This window comes from Melospiza melodia, chromosome 4, assembly GCF_035770615.1.
Source record: "Melospiza melodia melodia isolate bMelMel2 chromosome 4, bMelMel2.pri, whole genome shotgun sequence".
In the NCBI taxonomy this organism is placed as follows: Eukaryota; Metazoa; Chordata; class Aves; order Passeriformes; family Passerellidae; genus Melospiza; species Melospiza melodia.
The window spans coordinates 18362653-18384850 of record NC_086197.1 but is presented as its reverse complement, the minus strand read 5'-3'; positions in this window follow the sequence as shown (position 1 = coordinate 18384850).

Genomic DNA, 22198 nt, shown 5'->3' with positions numbered 1-22198 from the left:
ACATTATTGAAAGGCAATTAGAATTTTCTTTCTCTTTGCAAATCAAAACCAAAAAGCCTGGGGTTTACGTGGAAGAACTGCTGCTCTTTCAGCACATTTGTAGAGGAAAGTACTTTTGGAGGCCCAGAGGATGGAAATGTGCTGACTTCACAGCCCATCAGCCAGGACTCACTGCAGTAACTCCACCTCCACACCTTGGTGTTTCTCCCACGCAGCTCCACAGCAGCAGCTGCTGCAGACTCAGCCAGATAACACAGGGAGAGTTGCACACACCTCAGTGAGCAGGGGCTCCAAAAAGTTAAAGACTACAGACTGGGTTTTGATTTTGAAGCTGAGGTTTTGTCATCATTGTAAGGCACCACAAGCTGCAAGTAAAAACAAAAGGCCGGATCTGTCCAGATCTGTCTGCATAGAGTCTGAGAAGGGAACAAGATTTGCATGAAATTAAACTAAATAGCAGGGAGATGGATTCCTTTTCTGCTGATGGCAGGTCTCTTTCAAAATTGTGAATTGCCAGTTTAAAGGGAGGCATTACTTTATTACTGCTTCTCTTTTGCAAACAAATGTCATCTGCAGAGGAGAAGATGGACTGGAGGGGCAGACAAGGCATATATGAATAATATTGCAGTGTGGGATGATCTAAACAGTTCAGAGTCATCCTGTGAAGTCATTCCCAAGTGTAAGAACTTTTCATTAACAAAGAGTACATTTTAAGGTTACATACAATTTTTCCATTTATGGCATTAGGGAATTTCATTTCTTTATCCATTGCTCTGAACCATTATCACACCAAAGATGCAAAATCCTTAGATTTCAATTACTGCATATTCTGGAAAACTAAAAAAAAAAAAAAAAAAAAAGGTTGCATATCTAGTTTCTATAAATTTAGGGTGACGGCTAAAAAAGCAGTTAAGTGGTCTGAGTCAGTAGAAATTGTTACCATCTAAATAAAACAGATGCATTCATTTGTGTCCACAGCCAGGAAACACTACCCATATTTTTTTGCTGTTCATGTCCAAGCAATGCCTTTTTTGTTGTTGTTCAAGCAGCTTGGATCATCTCTTGTCCACCACAGAAAAAGGCAGAGGTTTCTGTGTGCTAGTAGGAATGCCCAGAGATTTGCAGACAGGGAAGAATTCACCCAAAAGTTATATTTATCCAGGTTCCACCTGCAGGCAAGCTAGGAGTGTAGGTATATCCTGAAGACAGTGGGTTGTCAGCCCATGATTCTTGTCTCCCTCCATTGGTTATATGTGAGGAATTTGTGGGGAATTTTGAAGGAATTTGAGATGGGATCTCTGAGTTTCTTTAGATGATATTATTTATTTTTCCCATCTTCTCTATAGGCAGGAAGGGTCAATTCTCACATCTTCACTGCATGGCTCAGAAGGCCACAAGACCTCTAGTTACAAGACCTTTTAAGGATTTATTGACCAATAAAACACTGCCAGCAAGGATATTTATGCTTTTTACCCAATCCTTAAATATTTAGTGTTATGGACTCATGCTACAGTGTAAACTTTCTTAGCCACTCATATTATGACACACAAACCTCCAGCACTGCATTCTAAACTCCTTGTTTACCTTCAAAATGATTTTGATTTTTATTTCTTAAACTACAAAACTCTAAACTTTACTTAGTTTAACATGTCTCTGCTTTAAACTATAAATCCATATTCTTGCTTCTAGAACCTAAATTTGGAACCCTTTTCCAAGGTCTCAGATCAAACCTGTGTTTAATTCTAAGCTTTGACTTACAGGCCCAAAGTTCTGAGAGTTCCCTGCATTTTGGATTCCAACAGTTATAAAAAGAATTTAAACACCTCAGATAACTTTCAAATGTCTGAAAGCAAGTGAGATGAATCCCCATCTCAGATATGCCTTGGATCCATTAGTTCATTTATGATATTAAGATGTTTCCTGTTATGCACAAAAGCCACTTTTTTATTTTTTTTTCTCCCTATCTGTTATCCTGAAAAAAGTATTTTTCCTCATAGAAGAGCCATTCTATGTGTAAGGAGCAATTAGAATAGGCCTTTAAAATACAGGTTGAATTTTCTGGAGAAAGCTTGAGGAAACCATTAAAACTGTTTCATTTGCCTACTCACACATACACACAAAAGCTTTCAGAAAGGATAATTATTCTCTTTTGAAAAGTTTAGGGCAGTTTCTCATTCCATCATTTTTTTTTTCATAACTTTTACCTGCAGATTTTCTCAGAGAACATTATTAAGAAATCAAGTCTAATGGCTATGGATATTTTCCCTCCTGCTAATCACTTTCAATAATCATTTTAAGAATCTTAATTTTTAATGGAGTAACACTTTTCATAAGGCTTGAAAAATAATAGGAACACGTTCAACTTTTTGCTAAATATTTAATTGAAAAAATCAGCGCGCCTTTCAAGATAAAAGTGTTTTGTTCCAAAGATCCAGCCAACTCTAGTCAATTATTTTTCTTAAGTTTCACGCCTGCAACACTCAGAATAAATGAGATGTCTTACAGCTTTTTTAATAAAGGAGATGGAATTATTCTTGTTAATTTACTGATTTTATTAAGAAGCAGATGAACTTTTAAAACTGAAGAGAAAATGGGCTTGCAGGAAAACTGAGAGATAAATACACTCCTGGGTATGTAATGATACTTTTACTCCATCACTCCCCACTTCACCATACCAACTGAATTACATCACTGTTGCTCCTACAGCCATTTTATGCATTAAAAATATGGTTGATCAGCAAATGCCATTTCTTCTGAACACAGTTTGGACTCTAAGGGGACCTTAAAAACTTTAGAGTTAGATTAAGCCTTGCCTTTTGTCTTCTTTGGCGGAAGGACTAAGTGACCTTTCTTTTAAAATATTTTTTTCTCAATTGTTTGAACAGACTAAGTGCTTTGGGCCAAGTTTACAGAGGTTTTGTTGGTTTGGTTTATTGTTTGTTTAGTTGTTTGGGGTTTTTTAATATCTAAAGGCAGTAGTTCTAAACCTGCCACTTAGACTTGCATATGAACACCATTGTGTGTTTATTAGGTCTATGGTCCTGAGAGGGGTTTCTTGAGTTTGCAGTAAGATTGTTCTGTCACCATTTTATTAAAAAGTCTACAGAACTGTGGGGATAATATTTTCTATTCCATCCATATGCTATAGCCTGCCTGGAGCAGGGATGGTCTCCTCCAACAGAGGATGAGATGCAGTGCCCATGCACCGTCTTCTGCTGTCACCAGCAGTAATAGCAGCTGTAATTAATAGCAACAATAACAATAACACATCACTGCTGTGTAGAGAGTGCAGGCAGGCTGGGTTTTCTTGTACTGCTGTTAATATAAAAATATTTAGATAGATTTGTTTTAGAAACATGGATTTAAGTTTCTCAGTCCAAACAAAGTTGTTTGGAACTTGTGTGGGAAGAACACGATGTACTGACCCTCTTTAGAAGCAAGCAAACAATAAGCCTCTTGCTGCACTGCCACAAGACATATTTATTATTTATTCCATTTCTTTGCCCAGTTTATTTTTCAACACCAATTAAAAGCTTATTCCTGCATCTGAGTCCAAAATACCTTGGGCTTCTGCCATTCTGGGTATTCATCATGCTTTGTCTGCCTCTTTGTTCTGCAAAAAGTACTATCAGCCCATGCTGTTCACTGCAAATATTGAATCAAGACATCATCAGGTTATTTATTTTTTTCAATTGTTTCCTTTTGTTGAGAAGGTGAACGAAAACAGCCAGCATTATAAACAGTGAGGCCTTTTTGCCTAATAAAATAAATCTATATATAGTAAGAAAAAGTTAAATGAAGATAGAGAGTTGTCAATTCTCTGATTCACTAGGTTGCTCCAAGAATTTTTTGTAAATATACTGTACTGTAATTGCATTTCAGATGCTGGAAATTTGTGACTGGCTTTCTTTCTCCAGCCACTGTTAATTCTGCTTGGCACTGAGGGTTTTATCTTCATCTGGGTATCAGTCTGTCTGCCTCTAGAAAACACGCATTAGGGACACAGTCCTGTGACCTCAGGTGAATTCACCATGGAAGAAGTCAAGAGAAAAGGGATACAGGATGGAAGAAAGGACATCAAGAGGTCCATCAAAATGTCCATTATTATGTCACATCACTTAATGTGGGCAGTCTTCCTGCCTGACATGACATGACCACCACTAGGCTCTCTTCTAGAACAAATTCCACAACTTTGTCTTTGAGCTCACAAGAATACTGTGATGATCACTAGTCAGGGCTGAAACACTTCTCTGCAGAAACAACAGGGACTATTGACATATTTTAATGCAGATCCAAATAAAAATAAAATAAACAAAATCTGGATCAAAACTGACTGATTATCTTCCTAAGGGGCAAAATTTAGCCCACAGACTAGATAGTGAAGGGTAGAGTTCCACGCCTGAATTGTCAGAGAGCTAAAAGCTTGGCACAGCATCCTGCAGAAGCATAACAGGTCCCATATTCATTATATAATTACAGTTACTGATTAATACTCATCCAAGGCTCAGCTGGCTCTCCCACAACTGTTATAGGAATGCTCTTTCTGGAGAGAGAGCCCTCTTGATGCCAAGGTGAGTTCCCCATACAAATAAAGCAGAAAGCAAAGACTGAGGCTGAGAGTGGAACAAGGAAACCTGATAGAGGATGTTCTCTCCACCAAATATAGCATTGAAAAATATTATTTTTCAGTGGCTGCAACTGATTGACAGTGCTGGCAGGAGGTACTAAATGAACCTGTGCAAGACCAGGAAAGGATTTACCTGTGCCTGCGCCACTGGAAGACTTTCTGTGCTTTTTCAGGGGAACTATTCTGGATCTGAGCTAGGACATCAGAATCTCTCTCTCTAGGGGCAAGACAGAAATTTGCTTTTGTCCATTAACCTCAACAGTTCCCTGCAGCTGCCCAGCTTGCAAGGCCCCAGCTACTCCAGCTTATAACCATGGGTCTGCCTCCATCCTTCTGCAAGGGAACACATCCTCTTCTGTAGGGAAAGCAAGGCAGGGGTAGCTGACACTGAGTAAGAGGTATGCTATGTCATTCACATTCTCTGAAAAAATCCCTTTGCCCAGGATTTTTCTCCTGGGAAGCTGAGATGCCTCAGAGAAAAGGAAAGCAATTCTTTCATTTGCTTCTCCTGCGTTGTGCTCATGTGGAATGTGTTTGGAGATTGTTTACCCACAGGTGATTGTTTCATTGGATTCTGGTGTGAGTTGTTTTCACTCTTTGGCCAATCAGTGCCAACTGTGTTGGGACTCTGGAAAGAGTCAAGTGTTTTCATTATTATCTTTTTAGCATTTAGTAAGTATCCTTTCTGTATTCTTTAGTATAGTTTAGTATAGTATTCTTTGATATAATATAGTATAATGAAGTAATAAATTAGCCTTCTGAGAACATGGAGTCAGATTCATCATTTCTGCCCTCATCAGGGCACCTTGCAAATACAATAGTATGTAGTTCAAATCTCTTTCCTTTGCTGAATTCTTGTTCTAACTTCTAACTTTCAGTTTTGTACTTGAATGCTGGAAGCCCATCATTTATATGTCATTTCTCTATGACACTTCAACTTGGGGGTAATGGAGTGGAATTGACTTTGAAAAGCAGTAGAGGATTTTGAGAATGCAAACATTTACCAACTCTGCTGAGGAAGAGCAAGGCTAGAAAACAAAAAAGAGGGAAGGGCTACATATAAGACATGATTGTAAAATTAAAATTGTATTGATTTCCTAGCATTTCTAGAAGAAAGGGACATTGAATGCCACTTGATTTAAATCCTGTTGTCTATGAGAATACACAGAATGGAGAAAGTTTGTCATGCATTCTTCAAGCTCTCAGTTTTCTGCCTGGCAGATATGTAGCACACAGGTCTTTTCTGCATCTCCTTTGGAATAATTGAGTATCTATGAGACTGGAAGGAGATCAGTACAGTGAAAATGGCAAGAGGATACAGTAAATGGGAAATGGAACTTTGCAGTTAGAAGTGCTTTGTGAACCATTTCGGTACCTCCCCTGATTTCAGGACAGATTTTTGTTAACGAGTTCTTCTTAACAGGGGTTGCAGATAGTTATAGATTTGAAAACTGGCTGCCATGGAGACAAGCTTATCAAGCTCCCCTAGCAAGATTCTGTCCCTTTTTACACTGTTGGTGCTGAGGATGACAGTTTCTACATCCTGACTTGTTGTTTCCTTCAGTCAGGTTTGTGTGTCTCTCAGGGTGTCAGGACTGTTTACTGTTGGAGATTACAAAGAACCATCTTTTCCTTCCTCACTCCCTTTCAGTCAACATTTGGGCAGCACAAATAAAGTTCCCAGGAGCCCCTGAAGCACTGAGAACACAGGGCACCAGGAAAATTGTACACTGGTGTGACAAGGTAAAATCTGAGACATAAAGGCTTTTGAAGGAAAAAATACAACAAGCAAACCCAAACACTGTGATTGCATACACCTGCCTGTAAAAGCTGTAACACTGTGATTTCTAAGACTGCAAAACTTCATTTGTTTGTGTATTTTCGCAAGAAGGTAATTTTTTCCTGACACAGAGACGTGGTAGGGGAAAGATTGTTTATAAAATCTTGTGACCCCTAAAGAAAATTACCCTCAGTCACAGTAGGGGTGCTGCCAATACTCAGACTCTCTTTGAGAATCTCCAGATATACAGGATACACAGAGGCTCTTGTCACACTCTCTTTAATTTGCTGCTCTGTGTAGCCTGCCCCCATCCCCAGCACAGTCCTATGTAGGCACAGTGACACAAGGCCAACCCAGGAGCACTGACAGCCCAAATGAGACCTCATTGTTGCACTCAGGAAAAACAGGGAGTCTTACTTCACCACAAAATCGGACTTCTCTTACAGGTGTGCTGGCCCAGAAGGGAATTGGCATTGCACTAGTAGGCTCCACCCTTCCTTTCTGCTGGAAGGAATTATTCAGCCATCATCAGTATGCTCTGCTCTGTAATTTCTGTGAAAGCTTCTATGGCACTAGGGTCACACAGAGCAACTGGAATCCACAAGACAGCAAAGACACCAGGCACAGGTCAGGAGCTCAGTTTGCCACTTGGGAGTTTCTTCATAGATTTTTGTTTGCTACTGGCTTAAGATAAATCTCTCTGAAAGCTCTTCAGTGTCAAAGTAAACTGGAAAAAGGTCAAGAGGAGCTTTGATTCTGCTACTTTCTCCATTCAAGTTTGCTTTCCTCACAGCCCTGATTAGTGTGTCATTTTCTTTCTCCATATCCTTCTTTTCCTTGAAAAAGCCCTTCTTAAGTGTCCCTAGACAAGGTGCTGGTATGACTGATCTGAGAGCTCTGTATTAGAGATTCAGACACTATTTCCAAGCAGGCTGGTGCATTCACACAGAGGACAAGGCTCAGTTCTGGACTTTGCTTAGCGGGTTTAAGTCCAGGGTTTGGTGCACTTCATCATTCCAAAGTTTTCTTCCAAACAGAAACCTTCCTTAAGCTCATGGAGGACAGTCAAGCTTTTGGCATCACTTGCTCTACTATTCCTGTTATCTTCCCTATATAGGTAAAATTCTGGTTCATGGTAGGAATAAGGAATTGGATGTTGGCTGTTTGTGGGTCTGAGCAATGTCTGTAATATCCACGACAAAATTTCTGGGAAGTGAGAGTGTTAACCTGTGATAAATCTGTCAGTGGTTTGGCAACTTAAAATCTCAGTCATGTGGTAACAATTAAAGAATTTTCTTTGCCCATATGGAGCAATGATCCACCAGTCCTAAGGTATTAGCTGCCACTGTCTGGACTCCAGCAAAAAAATGGGAAGAAATCACCTAGAGAACCTTACCAGGACTGCATTGTGATCTGCTGTTAATGGTCTGGCCCCTTAACTCACTCTCCAACATTGCTCAGGTTTCAGGAACTTTGCAGGGACTTATTTGCCTCATCCACTGCCTTCATCCTCTCTTCCCCAGCTAAAATGGGGCCACCCTTTCCCATGCAGACACCATGGTAAAAATGAAGGTACCTGGGCTCTCCACTGCTTTGTGTTGGCATCACCCCAAAGATTTCAGGAAAGCTTAAATGATTTTTATGGGCCCAAGTAATTTAAATAATTAAAGAATGATAGCCACCACCTAAACCCATGATTTAATACCAAAACCAACTTTTGCTGGCATTCATTAGTTACTGGAGCAAACAATTTTAATTTAAAGCAAAAAAGATAATGGCGGAGTAGGTCAACAACAGGAACATAGAAATAGCAACAAAAAGAGACCAAAGATATAGTTAATGTCACCAGGACAAGCCAAGTATCAGCTGTCTATGCACGAAGATAATCAGGGTTTATAGTGCAGAAGTGAGTCTGTGTGGGATTAGGTTTTATTTCATCAATTACATAGCCATGAGCTATAATAAAAAATAATGATAATACTTTGCACTTGAACAGTGCTTCCATCATCAGATCTCATCTAGAAGTACTTCAGAAACATTAATTGAGCTACCTGCCCCTGCGAAGTGCATATTAGATTATTACTATTATTATTTTTATTGTTATTATTATATCAGTTTTTAAGTGGAAAAAGAAGATAAGTTACTCACCCAAGGTCACCTCCATCATGTTTATAAGGTCTGTCAGCTGACAGTCATCTGAGATGCTGTTTCCAGGCTGAAATAAGGGATAGGGTGATCTGGGGATGATAAAGTGATAACTGCTTGTCTCATATTTGTACTATGATTCCACAATTTTTAGACTGGTGTATCCATATAATGATGTAGATTCATTAATGCCTAATTTGATCTAAGTCACAAATTTTATTTTTTTTCATTCACAAAACCTACAGAAACTGAATATCTGTGAGTTCTTTACTCCCTTGCTAAATTTATTTTGAAACTGGCCAATGTACTCAAACATCATAGAAAGGAGCAAAAATAATTATAATGCTACCACAGGTTTGTTTTCCTATGTCTTTCACTTTTGTGCTTATCACCTGAAAACAACTGGACTATACAAAATTGTCATTTATATTTCAGGTAAATTTACATTTCAGGTAAAACATAAGAGATTTTTTTTAAGTGGAGTTTCAGGGACTAAAGTTATACAGTGAAGTGATTGCTGTTTGATAAACCATGAATTCCCTAACTCACTCTCCGCTTTCAAGACATCCCATGTCATTACAGGTTTTCCTTAGAGGTTAAAGATACTTGCTTTTATAGAAGTCAAAACACCTAAGAGACACAGGTTACAAGAGACATCACTGGCACAAGAATAACAGAGAGCAGCTTTGTGTCACAGGGGTGACCACTGAGATCCTTGGCAAACCCAGATATTTTAAATCATTTTATACCAGGAGATCTCAAAGCAACATGAAAAAGGAAAAGTTTTGTTCTTTTTTCCATGTTTGGAGAGTGGGAAAGCCAAGACACAGAGCAGTGAGGTGAGCTGCCTTTCACATTTCACAGCTCAGAAGTGGGGTCCTCAGACATCAAGGTGTGCATCTTGTATTGCACAAGGTGTAAATTCCTGTGTATTCCCCTGTAAAAATAAGTTTCCTTCACTATGCTTCTGAATTTGCTAGAATCTGTGGATGTGCCTTTCAAGAGACAGATTTGAAGAAGCTCTTGTATTGTAGCAGAATTAAAGTGAATGAAAATGATATTACACTTGTAAAACCCATATCCTGTCTTATTCATCTGTTGTCTCTGCCATGTCTAAACCCAAGAACAAACATCTTCAGCTCCCTGTTTTGGTGATACAATGCTCTGTGATGTAAGGCTCTCTCTTCTGGAAACACAACATACACCTGCAAGAGATTTAAAAGCCCACAGAAGGTTTGGGGCTTATGATCTCCCTGCTGTGTCTTTGAAGGAGGGATGGAATCAATAAGTTTTCAAAAGAGCAACAGCCTGCTAAGTGGCTGTGGCATACACAGCAGTATTGGATATAGGTAAAATGACACTCTGCATCTCTCCACCTCTTTGAGTTGTGTCAGATAAAGCTGCTTGCATTAGCTCTGTACATAGTTACTTCTTGTCACTCTGCAAATTTGGAAATTGGAGATGAGGCCTGGCATAAGTGAGAACAGATCTAAATATTTTATGGGTCCTGATGGGTTCTTAAGTATGCACAACACCTGCTCCACAGCACAAAGTGACCTAATGTCTGCAGACAGTGATGAAGAACAAAGACACCTTCTCTCACTCCTCCAGGAGAATGGCAAATATGGTTAAGCAGGGAAAAAGCAGTGAAACACTGCCTTGACCACTGCAGCCAACCTGGAATTTGAGCTGGGCTGACTCCAGACCAGGAGTACATTCTCTTTCCTTATCATCTGGCCTGCTTTAGAGCTCATTTGCTCGAGAACCACTAAGCTGAACTGTGAGCTCTTTTCTCCTTTTCTCCTCTCTCTTGTGACAAATAGATTGCAGCAAAGAGTGAGGAAAAAGCTCACACCACCTTGCTCTTTGCAGGAGCCATCAGCTCCAAGCAATCTCTGTCCATTTCCTCTGGCCACAGACCTATTCACTCTCAGTTTCCAGTCCTGCTGCTGGGGAAAGAATGATTCTATAATTAGTTTCCTTAGTAGCATTAAAGCTGGTACTTCACACAGGAACACAACAGGAAGGGATAAACAAGCTCACAGTCACAAACTGATTGATGGGAGACTTTTACTGGCCCACACTGAAGAGATTTAAGGCCTCATTTATAGGCGTTTGAATGCATTTAAAGTTTTTCATCAATGTCACTGGGGGGTTTGTATTAGCTCTCTGACAAGTGAGATATGTGTAGGGTATTACAGGAAAACTATTGGGTTTTTCCCCTCCAATTGAGAAAGTTCCTGTTTTCTTCTTGGCCATATAAAATATCTGTTAGCTGCTTATTTGTGTGTGCCCAGCCAGCTGGTTTTTTTGACCTCTGTGATTGTTGTTCATACAGATGTGCCTGACACAAAGCATAAACTTAGTTTTTTATTTTCTCTTCAAACTTCATGAACTTATAACTGTAATGAGTATCTGCTTAAATAAAAGAAAGATTAAATATGTTTGTTAAATGTGGTGAATACCCTTGGATGCCAAAATTAATTATGTGTTGAAAATGTAGCTGTTTGAAATTGTACTAATATGAGGCATTCCGAATAAACTAAAACCCCCTGGGCTTTGAGGTTTCCACCTCTGCAATAAAAGACAGAGAATTTAGCTACAAACTTACACAGCCCAGAATGTATTCAGAAAGACAACTTTAGATTAAATAGTGACAGACTTTGCTAATTCCCTGTCTGTAGTGAAAAATACTATACATGCATGTGTTTTTACAGATGTTTGAAATGCAGAATAGAGTCCAAGGGGGTTTGGATTAGACCTCTCTGACAGGCACATTGCAACTACTCAGTATCCCTTGCCCCTGTCTCTGGCTCCCCACTGTTCTGCAACTGGGTCAATCCACTTCAGTGATAAAGTAACTCCTGAACAGAAAGCACTTGGGATACAGAGGATGAAATAGCCTCTGATAGAATTTTTTTTTCAAATTGTCTTCTTACTACACAAAGCCATTTCTATTCATTTTAATCAACAATAGCTAAAACACAACAGGACAAAATAGAATAGCACAAAATTGTCTATACAATAGCAGGAACAGTTATTTAACTTCAGGAAATTCTATTCTAACCTAATGATATCATAAATGCCACAAAAATACTCCAATTAGTATTAAAAAAGATATAAAGAAGAAACGGTTTCATAAACAATTTTTTTTTCTCACTCTTAAGCTATTAGATTAATATATATAATTTAAGGAAATATAACCACTAAAATATATTAGGTAAGATACATTGTCTTACTTTGCTCCCTTTATATTCCTTCATGTCAACCCAGAAAGCAGAAATTTGACTTGTTTCATTTTCCATGTGAATTTAAACAATTCACATGAGATTCAACCAGCACAGTCCCTGCAAGGAAATATTCTGCTTAGGAAATGCCTCTCTTGCAGGAGGAAAGGGGATGAAAAGGAACCTGTGTTGTGGCAAAAGAAATGTTTTGGATCCTCCTGTGCCTGGGGGGTGGGCTGCATTTTGTGGACTGAAAGTGGAATTTCTGGATGTGGCCCATTCAAACCAGGCAGTTTGCATCAAACCCACTCTGCTACTCCAAAGAAGAGCAACAGTGGATGAAGCTGTGGTGGATTATCTGAAAATGAGGAGAGAGAACTGCTTCAGCATACAGCACCTTAAATCTCCCTAAGCTGCATGGATATCACACTTATATACAGTTAATTGTCCTTTTGGTGTTTAAGAGCATCTTCCAATCAGGTACCTTTAGCTCAACACCCAACCTCTTGTACTTCCCTTCTTTATCCCTCTTGGACAAAAATCTGGGGTGAATTTTCCCCAAGGGCTTTAAATAAAACCACGACAGGAGCTGCTGAATAGCTGTGGGATGTAGAAGCCAGCTCTTTTCAGAAATTCCAGGTAGGACTGAAAGCATCTTGGTGAAGGTATTCTTTCTCATTATGTGTTTGCACAGTGCCTGACATACAGACAACAGCCCCCCACAAAACTTGTACTGAAAGTTTTTAAAGTACAGTTGAGGAAAATTGCTGAAAAAATAGGAAAAAAACCCTCAAACCAATATTATGGATTATTAAAAATAGCTTTTTTACAATCTAGTACTTCAAATTCAGCGCTGCTTTTCTATCCTAAATTATCTGCTTGCTTGTTTTGTAAGAAAAGTTGACATTTTCAGCTGCAGAGGAATGAATTCTGAGGAGTTTCAATTCTATGGTTTACTATAAATTAAAACAGCATAAGAATAATTTACAAGAAATAGAGTCTATCTGCAGGTTGTTGTTATTCTGTAGTCTTCCTTAGACAGGCAAGCTGTCAGTTATTAATATTTTGAAAATAATAATATTTTGCTCTCATTTTTGCTACAAAACTGGAATTCTCTGTTCTATTTTACCAGGAAGTAACAATAATAATAACACTCATAACAACTTGCCTCACAATTTAAGCCATTATTAATTCTCACTGTCTTTTTGAAAGAGTGAAAGAAATGGAAGTATTTTCAATTTTTCCTGCAGAAATTAGCCCATTCTTTAAGTTTTTATCTGTCATAAAGCACCTGCATACACTATTCCTAGTGATTGTATGAGTTGGTGAGTATTGGAATATGCACATGTTCTTGCCTGCACATTGTTCACATCCATCTGCCTTGTCATGCATACATAGGTAAATACTTTTATCAGAGCTCTCTGCATGAAATGATAATTTATGGACAGTTATGATTATTGATTATTATGATTATTCTCATTATGGTGAGAGAAATGTCTCTAAATATCAAATCCAAAAGAGTCCTGCAATATCAGGCAGTGTTATGAAAACCCCAGGTGATTTGAAAAGAAAGATGGCTGATAATTCTTACTGCTAAAAATTCTTACTACTGAGTTATTTCTTCAAGTCTCACTAATTAATATGAAAGAAAGTCACATGGGCACACCAAATGCTTATTTATAAGTATAAAATGCTTTCATGTTAAGACAAAACTAATCTGAATTTCCTTAAACATGTCTTATTATCTAGGTCTCAGATAAAACTGAAGTAAAATTCACAGATTCTGAATCTGTCCTCATGAGTTTAAATTTAAGGTAACATCTTCAGCTTACATGTAGTTGTTGCAAAAAAACTGAAAGCAGCTCCCTCCTCTCTATGTAAAAAAGCTGTTATCTTTGGAATTAATCTCACTGCCTGTATAGAATTAATCCTATCTAGTTTCACTAAGCCTTTGTATATGTATTTATATGATCATACCTGCTTTTTTCAGGCATCAGGGGATTGCTTGTGGAATTAATTCCCTGGCAGACTTTACAGCAGTGTATAATGTAAAGCTGTTTACTAAGCTACAGTGTGATATTCATTTACTGGAGGCTCAAACACAGCGATGCTGTGTTACAGAAATGCAACACTGCTATGCTAGAAAAATGGCACTGATCTTACCCATACTCTGCATTCTGCTTCCAAATCTTGCAAGCTCCCAAATAAGCTAGTAAGTGAAAATGGTGGCTTGAAGGTATTATGGAAAATGAAGCTGGAAAAAAAAAAAGGAAAACTGAAATGAAACCTCTCTCAGATGAAATAGGATAACATTTTTATGATATTCATTGGTAGTTCTTGAGCCAGAATATACTCAGGCATATTGGGTTGCTTGCCCAGAATCTAGTTGTTAACAAACACATTTGGGAGATAATGACTACAAATCTACCATTGTGCATATGCTGTGTAATTGTCTCATACCTTTCGGGAGAAAAGTTATTAGAAGAATTACACTGACTGTGGGCAGTCAATTTTAGGAGGTTTTGTCATGCACAGTGTTTGCCATTTACATCCATAAGAGCAAATAGAAATAGCTCCAGAGGGTAAAAATTGCAGCCAAAAATATATATAAACAGGAAAAATAAACCAACCACTGAATTGTACATGAACTCAGTGTTTTGTTGGGTATTGTCAAATGTAAAAAACCAAGGCAAATAAAAAGACACACAAACAAAAGTATCCTCTTTTATTAGGAAAGGGAATACCATGGTTTTACTTCTAATTCCCTGTTGAGATTCATTATCTGGCAGAGGATAGGGACTGCAGTAGCTTTGTTAACCATTTGTCATTTAGACAGTCCTGTGTATTATATAGGAGAGAAGCAAAGTCAGACAGAGTTATTTTAATCTTGTGGGGTTGTCTATGTTTAGACAACTTCTGTCTGTGCTTTGTAGCCTCTTTGTGATGTGTCACCTGACCTCTCATTCTGAAATAACTTTTCATGGGTTTTTATTTAACAGAATCATTTTATCATTGACATTTCTTTTTTCACTGAGCTACAACCTAAGTGCCACGCAGTCAAAAATGTCCACTGGGAAAGATCCAAAGCAGGAGGCTGGAGCACATCATCAGGCAGGACTGAGCTGCCTTGGAGGTGCTACTTTGTGGTGAACTTGGAAAAGTAATTACTGCAATATTTAATTCTATTTGAAGGCAATGTCATGAAGGTGAGGACTTAACACGCTCTGGGTGCTAAAGCTTTTAGAGTCAGACTTCACACGAGTGTTGGTATTTCTGACCTTTGGGCAAGTTCTTTCCTTCTCCTTCCCTCCTGCAGAAATATGCAGAATGTAGCTCTGACTCAACTTTTCTGTCCTTCAAAAATGCCTCATCTTCATCACTCTTTTATGATTCTGGAGTATGCTCCTACTGAGATCTCTCCAGGAATTAGATATACCAGGACAGAATCATCAGCTGAGGATAAAGCACCATGTGTTTAGAACAGAAATTGCACTTTATATGTACCTTCCTACTCTGTTGTAAAGTCTTGAACTACAGTCTATTGGAAACTTTTGTGACTCTCTGTAGCTTCAATGGAAGATAATGCTTTCAGTATAATTAAATAAATGTATCAATCTGGTCTATAACTCCTGATCTGAAATCTCACCAATCTGCTTGAAGCTGCCTGGCATTTATGGTTTTGATCCAAGCTGGGAATACCAAGATAACTGATTTTATCATTGTGAAAAGACTGCAAGACTGTGAGCATACATTTATAAATGAGTATACATATTCATGTATGCATGCAAAAAATAGGATTAAAAGGGAAAAAATAGTCAGTTACATTTTGCACTAGCAGTGTGTAAAAGTTCTAGGACAGAGTCCAATTTATCCAAAGAAATTGTGTAGTGCTACATTCAAACTTATTTTAAACTTGAACTTTTGTGCTCTTTACCATGGGGACATGCATGGGTAATAGCTTCTCAGATAATCAAATTCAAACTATCATATTAAATTAACCAAAAATTAATAACCAGAATGCCCCAGAAGTGGATTATAAGGAGCAACGTGTAAAGAACACTGAAATGAAGGGGAGACTGAGCAGAATTAAGGAACAAAGAGAAGATAAGTTAAAAAATAACAATTTGGTGCTTTTTATGCAAAGCTCACAGCAATCTCTATCTTGTGGTTTAAGGCTGAAATCAATTTATCTATATTTGGACATGCCTTGCAGTGCCAAGGGGAGCCAGGAGCACAGGGGATCTATAAACACTTGCACAATAATTAACACCAGCCTGGCTAGCACAGCCCAGGCAGCCCTGGTCCAGCATGAAATCTGCCCATCAGCAAGCCCTGGGAAAGATTCCATCATTAGGGAGAGCACACTGTGATGTGCATCTTTTCCCTTCTGGGTTGTGCAGTGTCCCAAGCAAAGTTGGTGTGCCAATGCAGAAACTTAGAAGTTCCATCCAAGTGCCTGGCAGAGGCCAAAGAAAGGCTTGTGAATAAGAAAATAAAGAAGCTGTGTACTTAAATCCATGCATTTTTAGAGCAGTATTGCTGCCATGAGCGGGATAACCAAGAGGTTTGAAATGGCAGAGCTCTGTGGGTTTCTGGCTACATGATTTAATGGTGTGCTGAGCATCACTAAGACTCACTGAAAGCCAAACAAACATCAACTGAGTCTTGGGTGGGATAAATTCCCAGGTTCCCTGCAGGACTAGGGAAGTGGTAATTCCTCTGTTCTTGGCAATGCTGAGGCCATACCCCTGTGTTAAGTTGAGCAAGAAAGAGCTTGAGATGCTGGAGCATGTCTGGAGAATGGCAATGGAGCTGGTGAAGGGCCTGGAGAACAAACAACCTGTGATGAGTGGTTGAGGGATCTGGAGGTGTTTAACCTGGAGAAAAGGACACTTAGGGGACACCATATCACTCTCTACAACCACCTAAGAGGAGGTTTTAATGAGGTGGGAGTCAGTCTCTTCTCTCAAATTACAAGAGACAGGACAAGTAAGGACCAAGAAAACCTCCAAAAGGCGATTTTTTTTCTATGTTAGAAAAAACATTTATGATGACAAAGCTAGCTGAAATAAAACCTGTTGGGACCCAGGACATTCCTCTGGCTGCCCTGGATGACTCAAGAGCCTGGCAAGGGGCTCAGAGACCTTGGCACGGAGTCAAAAACACCTGTGCCTTCAATTTTAGTCCATGGAAAAAATTACCAACTTTGTGAGAAGATTTGCAAGCCACAAGAGTTTGAGTAGAATGATAGTGAGTTTATCACAGCGTGTAAAAGTAGAATTTTGGGGTTTTAGAATGGTGGTTCAAGAAGCAATATGGAGGAATCTGCGTGTGTCCTGTCCCTCTTCTCCTTCTTCTTGTCCTCCATCTTCTTCTGGGATGGTGGCACTTTTGGATTGGTTTAGGGTAGAGACAGACTGTCTAACATAGGTGATAGGTCTTGGGAAATTATTGTAAATAAAGTACACATAGTTCTTAGTATAAAAAGTTGACGCCACCACAAGGGCAGGCGCTGTGCCACAACCCAACCTGCTGGACAGATCTCTGCAGGTCACAGAAAGAATGTAATAGATAAGAAAAAATAAACAACCTTGAAAGGCAAAACCGACAAATCTCGACATCTTTGGTCACGAGGCTGGGAAATAAAGACTTTCTAATACCTCAGGGGTCATCTCAGCCACAGAAACCCAAGAAAAGCCCTAATTAGGAAAGCATCTGGTGACATGCTCTTGTCCTATTGAAAGCATTAGGGCTTAAGTTAGTGCAGAAAAATAAGTCTATGTTTAAAAATGTTGAAAAAAAGAGGTGCTTAAATCTTGAAAGAAAGATGCATTCCAGGATTATGGACTTTGATGATTGAGTGGATATTTGTTTAAGTAACACAACAGCTTAACATAGGGACAACAGCTTTCTTGATAGCTAAGTCTTACATTTATCTGTTTATGCCATGGAAATTAAACTGCCCAAAATAGAACACCAGAATTCAAGGAGGTATTGAGTTGAATCACATTCTCCCAAGGGGAAAAAAAAAGTCAAACCACAGCTTTCTACTGGTGAGGGACACAAGTTACTACGTTTTCCAACAGCATTTGACTGTCACTGTCGTACAAGTTACAAGCAATTAGGTTAAACTAACACAGATTACCCTTATGACTGAGTACATGCACTAAATATGCATGTGTCAAGACAGCTGGTCTTCAGTAACGTAGTCACTTCTTTTGGCACCCAGAGCATGAGTATACATCTCTTTATGAGAGGTAAAAATTTGTCTCAGACTAAGTTTCAAATGTTTCTCTGATGGAAAACCTCTTTCCTGCTGGTTTTGCTGTTTGAAGAATAGATACCTGTTTTCCAGAAAGATAATTTGAAATTGGCAGCTGACAAAATTCAGATTAATATATTAATTTGAAAGCTCTTCATTGCTTTTCTTGTACTGGAGGAGACATCGATGATGCATTCTGTCATATTTGGTTTTTAAAATTTATTTGGCTTTTCAAGCAACTTATTTGAAAAATCCTAACATGAGTATATTTAAATGCATTTTTACAACTTTTGAATTCATTTTGAAGGAAAATTCCCAAATGTATCTTCTTACATGTTAAAGAGGAGAGCATTTGACACATTTACCACAAAAACACTTCTAAAAAGTGCTTATTCTCACTAACTTCAAGCACTTTTCTATTAACACAAAAGTGTGGAATCATATATTCAAGGGGATTAGGATTTTAAGTAAAAATTGTTATTATCAGAATATTTACAGTAAATTTAAAAATTAAATTAAATTTAAAAAGTAACAGCTGGAAAAGAAGATCCAAATGCTGCAAGCAAAACCAGCTGCCTCCTGTACCATTCAAAGAGCGAGTCAAATATGGGATAGAGCTGTTAACCGCAGTGAGAATATCTATCCCACTGGTCTGTTAAATATATTTCCTGGAAATGCATGTACTTATTTCATGCTTGGAAAGATACGTAAAATCTCATAAAAGTGCAATGAGGGGATAAATAACCAAAAAGGTCTTGTGACAGGAAGTCTGTAGATAAATGATTAACCAAGCAAGATATCTGCTTGTGTAGCAAGGGGAAGAATAGGAAGGCTTTTTTTGTTCAAGGGGTGCTTTGAGAAAGCAAGGGTGGAAAAGGAGCTTATGGTGAGGAAAAAATCACTGACAGGCAAAAAAGGGAAAGTAAGGGAACAAGGAGTGGCATTCCCAGTACTGCTCCTCTGAAGAGCACTTTAGGAAATGTCACTCTTGTCCACAGCCAATTCCAGATGTTCAAAGCAGAAAGAGAAAGAAAATGCAAGCTAGCTAGGCAGAAACCAAGCTCTGGTGGTCTTTTACATTAGCTTTCTTTAGCACAAAGATGCTTCATGATTCAGTTATGTAAATAGGGTTTCTGTAGAAAGGATGTATAATATAATCATTTTGGAACTGTAAGCATCCAACTTTCCTCCATTACAGAAAATCACTGCCTTGTGCTGCCAGTCCCTCCCGCACTTGCCATGATCATCACAGATGTGGATGATCTATTCAGTAGCACTTCAAAAATAGGGTAGTTAGAAAAGTTCCTTAATAGTGAAACCCACACCATTTTCCTTTCAAGCACAGACACATATGTGGCACTGTCTTTAGGGGAATGAAGGGGTGAGCATTGTTTGACAATGATCTATCAAAAACAGATTCACAGAGTCTACCAGACATTAATTTTTCCAATTTTAGGCTAGATTTTTAATCCCAGAGCTCTATGGGATTAAATAGGATCTGGAAAGAGAAGAAAGTCCGTTTCTTGTCTGCTTCAGCACCAAAAGTTACTGTTGTGGCAATAGGAAAGACTTTTATTATACTCTAGTTCCTGAGGGGATCCACAGTCAAGGAACATTACCTTAGCCCTTGTGAAGCTCATTTGATCTATAAAGAGCTTTACAAACATAACTGACCCTAATCAGAAGCTGGCAATGAACTGCAATCACTTCTGCACTACCTACAAGAAACTCTGATGCTGTGAGTTTAGTGAGAATATCCAGATCTCCTCTGGAAATCTGTTCTAAAACTGAGACAAGGATCAGAGACCTGATATGCCACCTAAAACTGCATCAAGCTAGTGATAGGTCAGTTACCTCTAATTTCCACTGTATTCAAAACAGGGATAGAAAACCTCAAAACTCAGGTTTCAAACAGATCTTCCTATTTCTAGAAGACCCTTTAATCAAGCTAACTTTGATTGTTGGATAGTTGTACTCCAGGCATGATTTGATCAAAGAAGTGAAGCTACTTCAATATATTTAATAGAAATGAACAATTAACTACTTAAATTAAATTCAATAGTACTAGGAAAAAAAACCCTCTATGGAACTCATAGATTATACCCCGGGGGAACATGAGAGTGATTTGTAGGAGAAGATTTGATTATGCCAACTTCACTTTATTTGTCCCCTGCCTTTCTGGGTAATGATGCAAGTGATTTCTAACAATTAAACATTTTAAAAACTTTTTATACCTGTGGAAAAGTGATTTCTTTCTTTGAGGCCTTAGGTTCTTCCTGTAGTAGAATAATGAAATATATCTGAAGTATATTTGGGACGCTTGAGGCGTCCTTGATCCGCATAACTGAGAAAGCACCAAGAGGATGGAGGTGCCATCCAGAAAAAAACAAAGCTCCATTCAGTAAATATTGGTCCATCTCTGTGGGAATATTTTAATTCCAGGAGATTCAAGACCAGTAACTCCCAACTACTTAATACATTTCTATCTCATGATGGAACTTTGTGACACAGAGCAGGTGTCAGGCAATGAAATTCTGAATGTTTTCTCAGGGCTGTATGGTACAAAGAAAGGTTTAGACAATTGAAGAGCAGAGTAGGTTCAAAAGTCATACCTCCCACTCACACACCCTGGGGCAATGGTATTTTGTTATTTATCTATACCAGAAGATTGCTATATATTGATTGGATATTTTCTGTATGTCCAGTCTCTCCCTGTGTCAAACAAAATCCCATGGGTGAATGTCCATGTACATTGCAAAGATTCATACACCTTTAATCAGATTCCTGGACTGCACAAGTGGGGGAAGCTTTCTCAAAGTTACTCTTTGAAATAAATATTCAGTCTCTATAATTTCTGTGGCCAGACCAAGGTTGTGGATCTGAGCTCTCCTTTCAGAAAGAACAAAGGAATAAGAGGTGGCATCCCTTTAGTCCTTCCTTGAGGAGTTTATTACATCCATGATATTTTGCTACAGCACATCAGTCTCTCTTTTTATTCTGACTTGTCTTTGCCTCCTTTTGTATTTTATATTGATCACATCATCAAGCCCTCAGATCTTCCACAACAAGGAGTATATTCCACTAAAGGCAACAGTAGAACATCTGCTTACTGTAATTGTGCAGATTCTCTCCCTATACACTAGAACCTCAGTGCCTTTTCTAAATGATTGCATAATTTCCCTTTATTTTGTTCCTGTGATGTGGGACCATGCCTGCCACCATGTAACATGCTGGGGATTTTACACTGGGAGTGACTGCTGAGAGTCAGTGCCAGAAAAGATGTGACAATGAGAATCTAAATATACAATACAGAGTAATTGCTCCCAAGGTGACTGTAAATCTGGGCCAGGGAACATAGTCTTGAAAGGTACTACTCACATTTATGGAATAGCAGCTGTAAATTATCATAGTCTCTTTCACTTCAGAAAAGCTATGACAATTCATACCAGCTCTAGAGTATCCCTAAATTCATGAAGAAAATTTAATATTCATACTTCAACACATTTAATGAAACAAGAGAGTTAGCACATTTATATAGAAGTGCAATTCAGAAAGCCACGTTAAAAGAGAAATGTCTAATGTATTTAAAAAGGCATGACTGTATATATTTGAATATAAATCTTCCCCCTAGGATTTCATGAGGAAATACAATGTACAAGGCATTTAAATTTGCTGTTTAATATTTCATGGAGGGGGTAACCTGAACTGTACACATCCTGGCTTTTCTGGGATGAAAACACAGAAACTTTTAAAATTGGGTGCAGGTTTTGTTCAATCTGTTTTGTTCAATAAGCATTGCTCAGTTCATAGCAGCAGCGTGGAGAAATTGGCAGATTAGCCTTGAATTGATACAGTAAACCCAAATAAATCTGCCAGGCTTTTTTCTTCTTCCCTTTAGCATGCCCAGCCCAGGCTGAGGCAGGCACACACAGACAGAGCAGCCTGTGGTGTGCTGCACCAGGCAGGGCTGTGAAGCATGAAAAGGTTGATTGGAGCGAAAGCTCCGATAATCACGCTTTCATCTCAACACCCTGGCAGGCCTGCAGAGGAAAAGGAGGGCTGTGTGCAGGAGGTCAAGAGTGGTTAATATTGGGACAGGCTAAATGACACCTCTTAAACAGCTGCTGTTGTGCTTCAGAGAGTGATGCTGCAGACAT